This window comes from Nelusetta ayraudi, unplaced genomic scaffold (genome assembly GCF_046127955.1).
Source record: "Nelusetta ayraudi isolate G7.1 ecotype Tasmania unplaced genomic scaffold, CSIRO-AGI_Nayr_v1 ptg000132l, whole genome shotgun sequence".
NCBI classification, from domain to species: Eukaryota; Metazoa; Chordata; class Actinopteri; order Tetraodontiformes; family Monacanthidae; genus Nelusetta; species Nelusetta ayraudi.
The window spans coordinates 1488304-1495446 of NW_027466182.1; positions in this window are offsets into that span (position 1 = coordinate 1488304).

Genomic DNA, 7143 nt, shown 5'->3' on the forward strand with positions numbered 1-7143 from the left:
CTGTGCAACACCGAAGCATCGCTGATGCCTAAAGATGCAAAATTTAACCCGACTTTTTTTTTTTTTTTTTTTTTTTTTTTTGCTACAAGTCGCCCTGCACGTTGCACGTACATCTTCTTGATAAGGCCGAGAGCCGGTGAGGCTAATGAACTCTGATGGATCAGGAGTGATTGTTTTATTCAAATATGGAGATAATTTGATTGCTGAAGGTGACTTTGGTCAGGAGATGAAGGAGCACTCTGCTAATTGAAGGCTTTTTTTTTCTTTTTTTTTTTGGCGATGGGCTTCTTAGCGAGCCCCAGGGAGCGGCCGGCTCCTTGGAATTAAATCTTCCAACAGCAGCCTACTTTTTTTTTTTTTTTTTCCCTCCCATCCTCTCGTAGCGACTGCTGGAGAAAAACATGTTTACAGTCGCCGCCGCCGTAGCTGACACCTCGTTCGCTACGCTTTTTTTTTTTTTTTTTTGAAGCCCGAGTACACAAAACACAGGCTGTCACAGAAAACAATCCCTGATGGGGAATAATTGGCTTAATACAGTGCAGCGGCGGAGGAAGAGCTGCAGTCTGTGTTTGTCCAGGTGTGAGGACTAAAAAAAAGAGAAGAGGCTCCCCGTCATCGCCTTCAAATCTTCTGGGTGGGCCCCCGGTCTCACAGGCATAGGAGGACCAAATCCAAATAATGATGTCTCACCCACCCACCGCCACACAGCAAAACAAATATATATATATATATAAATCAACAAGATACAAAACAGAGGCAGGAGGAAGTGCGAGACGACGGCAACCCTCACGCATTCCCGCAACATAAGCAGGTGCATCATCAAGGGAGTGTCATCGATATTAGAGAACTCAAATGTTCTCGGAGCTCTGCCTATTTACCTGCGTGCCATCCAGAAATGAAATCATAAATTGCAATTAAAAAAAAAAAGAAAAAAAAGCCCATAAGACCCGGCGACCTCCGACGACTGATGAAGTCTTAAAATCGTGTCCCGCTAATTGAAAAGAGAGGGGCCGCGCCGTGCCGAGATGCGGAGGGAAATAAATGGGTCCGCGGAGGTCGGCGCGACCCGGCAGACCGCCGTGCCACCCCGGTGATAGATGCCCCCTGTTAAGGACGGCGCCGACGGAGCAGCGCCACGCAGGCCAGGAGATAATGACCGCTATTATGGAAGCGGCCGTGTGGGGGTGGGAGTGGGGGGTGGGGGGGTGCACTCTGTATCAATGAGCTGGAGAGATGGTTAAAAACATATATAGAAATTATAAAAAAAAATTGCACCCTGCTTAAGATTCCGCTTCCTCCGGTGCGGAGAGCACGAGCGGCGACGCGGAGAGTCAGTGGAACCTCCGCCCGACGCTCTCCCTCCCCCCCCACCCCCCCGGAGCCCCTCGCGAGAAGTGCACTTTAATTAGGCCAGCGGCAACACGCGCTCATTTCCACTCGGCTCGGAGCTTCGGTCCAAAACACGGCGGCGGCGGCGGCGGCGGCAATTTCCAGGAGTGAGCGGCAGGCAAGCGAGTAGCCGACCAACTTCCTTCCCGAGGAAAAGCCTGGGAGAAGTTCTGCAAATATCTGTTTGCGTTGCGAAAGGCACCGGCGGCATATATGGCGCCCGCCCCCGCCCGACAACATCAACAAAGGAAACAACCCCACTCGCGCACGCACATTGACACACACATGCATGCAACACTTGGGAAAGCTCACGCCTGAATCACCGTGACAGAACTATTCCGGAATATCTCCGGAATGTTGAGCGGCGCTCGTCAGAAATAAGAGGTTCCCTCGCGACGATGCGAGGAAGCTATAGCAAGCAAGCACACATTTTTCAGGTATCCGTGCCTTACTTGAGCATTTCTTTTAGTGACGACTTGTTTGCTTTTACTCCCTACATTTGTCCGCAAACGTCTGTACTTTCCACGTCATGCGTTGGAAAAACATGCTCGTTATTTTTGTGTTAAAAAGTTGCTCGGAAGATACAAAAATTCTGCTCAAATCAATTTGTTTTTGTGGCTTGAAGTGGAGCTATTTGAACTCTGCTGTTGCTGCGTTTCCACATGAAAAGTGGATCATATTTCAGAGGGACATTATTTTTGAGTGGCTCGGCTTTGGGGGCCACCCAGGTCAGTCCGGTCCAGATTATTTGATTATTGAAGTGTGTTTTTACTCTATTAACTCTCGCTGGCTTTGACACAGCGCTGTGCATCAAAAGCGCAGTGCCACTATCCAACTTTGGCCCTTGACCAGATGCGGCGGTTGAGGAAGTGGGCCTGAATGGTAAAAATCTATTAGGTCTGGAAAAAGTCCCATCTGGTGTGGCGGCTTCAGAGAACATTGGAATCAAATTCGACAACGACCACGACCACGACGACGACAACAACAAATCCTGGCGCACTCTCTGATCTCTGCCTCCACAAACACTGCAGCCCCAGCGAGGCTGCAGGAGAAGCATGTTAATGACGAGAGAGACTGCAAAGCTTCAGGCTGCGAAGCCCCGTTCCCATGAAAACCAGTCTTCGTGCATCATTTGACTCTTTTTTTTTTTTTTTTGTCCCCCCACCCCCGCGGCGCCAGAACGAAAGCTGCTGATGGCGTCGGTCGGTAATGTATTTGTTTTCACGGCCCGGCGCGCCGTCACGCAAGCGCAGTTTTTACTGGTGGCGTGACAGCTGTTAAAAGTTGACCCAGCACATTTAAACGTGGCGCCGCATTCTGGTGTTCCGAGGCGCTCTCATAATGGAGACGTCAAAAACCCACTTTCGCTTTGGGGCAAAATAAAATTAAAAATCATTTCTCTGGCGCGGCTTAATTATTCATATAAAGCAACTAATCATAATCCTCTTTCTGTGCTTTGTTTTTTGCCGCTGCGAGAGCGGACTGAGCCAGCAGCCGGCCGGAGCCGCGAACATTATTCATGCTTTTGTGTCCTTCCTCGGGTACAGCGATAGAGTCTCAATATTAGCCAAAGGAACAGAATGCTTTTTAATGATTTTGCTGATGAAGGTAAAACAAATTGGAGCTCACGGAAGTAAACTAAACTCTCGCGAGTTGGGAAAAACTAAAAAAATGCTGTCCATGGAGAAAAACCTTGAGTTTTTTTTTTTGTGTGTGAAAATGCTGTCGGCGCTACGCTGCTTTAGCAGTGGCAAGGCTCGCAATCACTTCCTTATTGTGGCCTTTTTCAAAGACACTCTGTGCCCGGTTTCATAGTAAAGAAAGGATGTTGATTCATGACGAGATCCCGAGACCAATTTAAACAAACAAACAAACAAACAAAAAAAGCTTTCTGCATGAGCTCAACGAGGCGGATGAGCAACGGTTTAGAGTCGAAATCACGGCAACCCTGCCAGTGTGGAATGTTTTGCTATCGATGCAGAGGTTACCAGCACAGTGCTCTAAAAGTCTGAAAATGCCTAGCAGGTAAGACACGGGTACACACACACACCCGCCCACACACACATGCACACGCACACGCACACCTTGGTGAGCAACGAGCTCCGCCGCTTTCCAGCATCCCAGCTGTGCACAAACACTTTAAACCGCTGCTCTCTCTGTGAGCCGCGCTGCCGTGGCTCTCCCTGTTTATCGATGGAGCCGGCGGAGACACGCTGCTGCCCCGCACTCAGCCGAACAAACACTCGCGGTAATTGACGCCGGCCTGGAGAAAGAGACGAGAGTGGTCGATGCCCGAGAGCTGCTCCCGCCGAACGGCTTCGGAGAAACATTCCCGTCGCGTTCGACCAGCAGGGGGCGGGACGGGCGTTCGCCGTAATCGCTGCGACGCGTTCGGGACGATGTCGCAGCGATCGGTGGGAACGTGCTCAAAAGTGAATTTGGATCCCGGCGCTGCTCGGCTCATCGCCGGGTGTGATTAATGCGCGAGCCATCGGTGCGCTTTGTGTCTCCATTAGTCAAAGAGCTGCGAAAATTGTTTGGGCATTTTTACGCTCGCGGCGATGGATGGACTGCCGGCCGCGGGAATTTATAGCCTCGGCCGTCCTCGCAGCCGTAACGACTTATGCAAATGTGAGGTTAAGTGCCGAGATGAGCCTGTTCAGCGAAATGTTTGGCGGAGAGTGCGTAACTGAGATTGAAGGTGTTAAAAGCAAAGGTGCGCGCGCTAGTCGTTGTTTATTTACTGGGATATTCTGAGCTTCGGTTGCCATGGAGCTCAATCGACGCGTCGCACCTTGGAGACCCGCCCAAGGAGGTTGTTCGGAAAATTGAAAGCGATCCACCGGTCCGTAAATCTCACGCAAAGAGGACGTGGGCGCCGGCTGTCGCGCGGCGTTCGCCACGAAGGCCCCGCGGCGATTTGTTTTTTGGGGTGGAGAGACGTGAAAGTGACAAACGGGAGCGAACTGCGAGACGGGCGGCCAACTTCGAGGAGCGCTTTAATTTCCAGATCGAGGGGCGATCAGAGCGTTATTTGTCATTTGTGAACGGGCGCCGAGCCTCGACAGCGGCGCCTGGTGCTTAAATCACAAACGTCGTCGATCACTTCCGACTCTCAACGCCGGACAAGCGAATCATTTACGATCAGAAGTCGCCATTAAATCTGCTCCCACGGGGTCGACGTCGATGGGCAAATCCCAGCCTGGGAGCTTCTTAGCGTTTTACGAGAACAGGCTTTTCTTTGTTTATTAGCAACAACGCTGGCCTTATTTATGATCTAACACCGAATATATATGGCCATGCTAAAATTCCACGTGGTCCATTTGCTGCTAGCTAGCATCCGAGGTGCAATCTTAGCGCCCTGAATCTTACCGTCACCTCCTTTCAGAAGCTGTGCAGGTGCGGTCAGTCCAAAGGGGGGGAAACCGCTCCGACTGAATCTGTGTCGGCCGACTTGACTGGGAGGTCTGACCCGCCAAAATGGTCCGATGACCAGCTGTAAGCTAATAATGGATCCTTCTGCATGAATAACGACGCCCATCAAAACGCACATTTGGCCCCGTTCACATCCAATCTCAGGGCACAAACAGACTAAAACCAATCAGTCTCCGCCCGTCTTCTTCATTTCGCCTCGCCAATCTTTACTTCTTACTAAGCGTGCCTCACCATTATTCGAATAATATCCAGAGCAGCGAATGGCAAAAATAAAGGGAGTGAACGGAGGGTGGCTGCAGAAAATTAGGCGGCGCACAAAGAAGCCCCTGACATTGAGAAAGGCGCATGATAGCAATTTTCTTCTTTGGGCCGAGGGATTAGCCAGATAATGGTGGTGGTGGCGGTGGGGGGGGGGTGAATGACAACAGGTACAGATAAGAAGTGCAACGGCGGGGGCGAGAGAAAAAATGTCAGAGTTCCTGACTCGAATTCATTTCTGCACTTCCTCTGTAGTGGGAGATAAGAGTGAGTTAGAACATCACTAGGCCCCATTTGACTCCTGCTGAGGCGGCCTCAGTCACCCCAACACACACACACACACACACACTCACAAACAAGCACACGCACACACACACCACACACACCGGAGGTTGCAAGAAGTTTACGTCTTCATCCAACTCTTGGGGTGTGAAAAACGTGATGATTTTTCTTTTTTTTTTTTTTACGCTCCCGGTGGAATTCTAATGCATTAGGGATGTATTTAAAAACGAGCAAGCGGCTTGCGTTATTAATCATCTTCCCAGACGTGACAACTCGGCGCGCGTGTAATGGGACAACTGGGAGTTTTGCCATGTAATTACTCTTTTATGGAAAAATCTATATGTTCAAAGAGCAGAGACAGGCGGCCTTCGAAGCAGGTTTTTTTTTTTTTTACTGCGTCGGACCGCCATTGACGCAGTATGGTTCTTCTCGTTTGAGGGGGTTAAACCTCAAAGCGTGCTGGAAAATGAAAATGACCAGAACAATCTTGGGTCGCTCCACCGGAGTTTGCCAGATATTTCATCTTCTTACACCTACATGTTCAATTGTGCATGCGGTTGGCGGGGGGGGGGGGGATATTTTTTCAGATCAAGAAAGAACATAAATCTCTACCATATGTGCGATTTTCCTTCGTTGTGACTGAAACCAACTCATGGCAAGTTGAATAAGGAGGGCCAAAACTTCCCCTTTCCTCTTAATGACAGCGCTGCGACGAGCTCGGCACGGTCGTTGCCGTAGCGACGGGGTATCGCGCGCAGCCTTTGCTTCAATCGCACCGATAATAGAGGGGAACTTTTTTTTTTTTATCTTGCAGCCAGCATCTGAACTTTTACAGGCCGAGGTGGGCGATGTCGGGACAAAAGGCGAAGGAGGCTGTTGTTTTTCTTTCTTTATTTTAAGCCCCTTCGCTGTGAGTGTCGCTCCCTAATGAGTTTGAGCGCAGAGATTCTGGCCTTTCTAATGAGGTTTGGAAGAGGAAAATGCGCACGCACGCACGCACACACGCACACACACACACACACACACACACAACCGCACACAGTCCATATTTACTTTGGTACTCTGTCTTTGCCACCTTATCTCTCTAATGCAGCCTCATCATTAGCACCGAGGCCGCTACGTCGGAAAGTGCATTTTCCTTTTTCCAACAGCATGGCCAGGTCGTCTGTGATGACCCTGGATCTGCGGGGGCGACTGCTGTCACCTACTGCGAATGTGTTTAGCCTCCGAATGCGGAACTATAGGATTGATGCTGCGCCACTAACTATGGCACTGTGGTGAATTTCCCCTGGGGGATGAATGAAGAATTTATCCGTCCATCTACCCATCGCCTCCACCAAACGCTGTTGCTTCATCGGTGGAACCGGTCGCCTGAAAGATTCAGCACAGCGATAGAGTCGGCGTCTGTAGATTTTCAAAGCACAAGATGCTTGCAAACGGGCCGTCATTGGAAAAGGGAAACAAACAACTCTTTCCAAATGACGCCCGAGTCAACGCTAAGTGTTTGCGGGGATATCATCGAGCAGAGATTGATACGCACACGTTCTCAAGGAACTGAGTGCCATTCTGCGCACGCTCCGCAATCTGGTCGTGGGAAAATTAGCCGGTATCAAAGAAGTGCATCCGTCTCACGCGCGAACTAGGTGCCAGATTTAAAGACGCGCACCTGCTCAGTCAAATGAGATTTGCTGCAATACCACAAGTGGCCTCCTGGGAAATTTGGAAACAAGGCTCGCAGCTCTCGCCAAATCCATTTCCAGGTTGCATCCACTCGTACAG